The following is a 2,913-nucleotide window of genomic DNA, read 5'->3' as shown; positions in this document are numbered from 1 at the left end:
GCTCCAAAACATTTTCATCATCCCCAAAGAAAATCCCATATGCATTTAATAGTTCAGTCCCAGCCCCTGTCTCTCTAGACCTTGGAACCATCAATTTGCTTTCTGCCTCTATGGATTTACCTGTTCTGTATATTTCATGTATATGGAATCATATAATAGGTGACCTTTTGTGTCTGGCTTCTTTCATTTAACTGTTTAAATGAAACTGTTTTTAAGGTTCATCCCTATTGTAGCATGTGTCAATGCTTCATTCCTTTTTATAGTTGAAAATGTTTCACTCTATGGCTATACCACATTTGTTTGGTCATTCGTTAGTTGATGGACAAGTGGATTGTTTCCACCATTTGGCTGCTGTGAAGTGCTGCTATGAATAGAATTCTCTTTAAAGGTTACTTATTTTTTTAATCTCCCACCCACTGCACTATTGCCAACATTGGTCAAATATACTCAATATGAGTCCAATGGGTTCTTTTTCTTATTTTTCAGTTGTTAAGTCTCATGAGGCTACCTCATAAAAGAAGCTATTCCAGTATTGTTGTTTAGTCACTAAGTTGTGTCTGACTCTTTTGTGACCCCATGGACTGTAGCCTGTCATTTCCTTCTCCAGGGGTTCTTCCAGATCCAGAGGTCGAACTGAAGTCTTCTGAATTGGCAGGTGGATTCTTTAGCACTGAGCCACCACGGAAGTCCTAAAACACAGAACCATAGTGTATGGATAGGGACTTGAACCCTGAACCCTCAGATTAAAAGTCTGATGCTCTACCAACTGAGCTACCCAGGCTCTATTCCAGTTTTAGTCAACAGTAATTGTTGGATAATTCTCTATATCTAGCCAAATATTTGTGTTTTCTAATTCTATTAAAATCACTGTAAAATATATATGCATATAAATCACTCAAAGAAGAAACTGAAAAAACATACTTTGCTGCATGTATTTAAAAAACAACCAATTTATCTAATATTTTTATATTTGAACTCCTTTTTGCTTTAATGAAAAATCTTTTATGTGTATGGCTCACAGCACACAGCACTGTGAACCTTGATTTCATTCACTTGGTAATTCCTAGAGATTTCTTCTCAGACTATTCCCTGCATAAACAGGGGTTTTTTATTTTTGTTTTTTTACAAGAATTTTTGAAAGCTATCTTTTTACTTACAGCTGAGAATTCTGAAGTATCTTCTAAAGGATTCAGATTTGTTTGTGTGGAAAATGAGGGAGGCAGGAAGAGGGAACCAATTCTCATAATATTGCAGAAAGGCCACTGTTTAATACTCTTCTCTAAAAATGTTCCCAGCATGTTACAGGGCTTCCCTTGTGGCTCAGATGGTAAAGTGTCTGCCTACAATGCGGGAGACACGGGTTTGATCCCTGGGTCCTCTGGAGAAGGAAATGGCAACCCACTCCAGTACTCTTGCCTGGAAAATCCCATGGATGGAGGAGCCCAGTAGGCTACAGTCCATGGGGTTGCAAAGAGTCAGACACTACTGAGCAACTTCACTTCACTTCACTTCTCTAAAAATAAATGCAAACCTCCAAACTTGCAGTTTTCCCCCCTTTAACCTTGAATGCATCACATCCCATCAGTCACTGATTGACATTATTTATCATCCTAGAATACTTTATAACAACACATATGTCTGAGCCACTTCCCCTAATAAGGGCTTTAGATGGACATGGACACGTAATAAATCTAAGCTTTATTTTCAGGAGCATTTACATTTTCTTGGGTTGAGACAAGCAGTAATTGAAGTGCAAAGCTGTCTCTTCTTTCCCTCTTTGGATATTAATGCCCATGTAAGTGTCTCTTTGCCACCTTTGTGCTATTGACAGTGTCATTAGCTCAGTCTCAACAGGGACAAAGCATTTTATACATGGAGCAGAATGCTTTTATACTGCTTGATGAGTTTTCTGGGATTTTAAACACTGCCAGTTTTATTAAAGGTGGATGCCTACACTGTGTAGGAACAGTAATTGCAGTTGGTTCAAAGCAACCATTGTGAGAAGCTTGATTTTTAAAGAATAACTATATTTTCTCTTACTAAACTTCATTATCGGAGAAGGCAATGGCGCCCCACTCCAGTACTCTTGCCTGGAAAATCCCATGGATGGAGGAGCCTGGTGGGCTGTAGTCCATGGGGTCGCTAAGAGTCGGAGACGACTGAACGACTTCACTTGTACTTTTCACTTTCATGCATTGGAGAAGGAAATGGCAACCCACTCCAGTGTTCTTGCCTGGAGAATCCCAGGGACAGGGGAGCCTGGTGGGCTGCTGTCTCTGGGGTCGCCCAGAGTCAGACACGACTGAAGCGGCTTAGCTGTAGCGAACTTCATCATGGAGGTTTCTTGCTTTATCACCATTACTTTTCTAGGGTTGTCTACATTTGCAGCCTGGCCAAAGAAAAGTTCCAAGTTGTATGCAAATATCCAACAAGCAGTGCTAAAACTATTTGCAAGATAGCCTTTTGGAAAATAGTGCTTTCTATTACAAGCTGTTTGTGTACCCCAAACTCATGTTGAAACCCTACCCTCTCTCCTCATGTCATGGTATTCCAAGGTAGGGCCTTATGGAGGCAATTAGGATTAGGTGAGATCATGAGGATAGAGCCCTCATGAGTGGGATTAACACCCTTGTACAAGAGTTTACTCTCTTTTTCTGCTCTGCCATATGAGGATACCAGGAGAAGATGGCTGTCTACAGCCCAGAAGACAGTTCCCACCACAACCTGACCATGCTGTCTCCCTGATCCCAGACTTTCAGCCTCCAGGACTGCAAGAAATAAACTTGTGTTGTTCATAAATCACTCCATGTATAGTACGTTTGTTATAGCAACCTGAATGAAATGAGACTTTGCTTTCCACTTAGAGTCTCTATTTCATTATGGTTGCTAAAACAAAAAGAATGTTCTTAATAA

At 40.2% G+C, this 2,913-nt stretch overlaps 1 non-coding gene across 1 annotated transcript; it reads right to left on the bottom strand.

Moving 5' to 3' along the window:
• Positions 1–708: 708 nt before the first annotated feature.
• On the bottom strand, positions 709–781 carry TRNAK-UUU. Its single transcript has one exon. It is a non-coding gene; the product is annotated as a tRNA-Lys (tRNA).
• Between the last annotated feature and the right edge of the window lie 2,132 nt (positions 782–2,913).

This window comes from Bison bison, unplaced genomic scaffold, assembly GCF_000754665.1.
Source record: "Bison bison bison isolate TAMUID 2011002044 unplaced genomic scaffold, Bison_UMD1.0 scf7180017864389, whole genome shotgun sequence".
In the NCBI taxonomy this organism is placed as follows: Eukaryota; Metazoa; Chordata; class Mammalia; order Artiodactyla; family Bovidae; genus Bison; species Bison bison.
The sequence above is the reverse complement of the archived record's forward strand: the minus strand, read 5'-3'. Positions and strand labels throughout refer to the sequence as shown.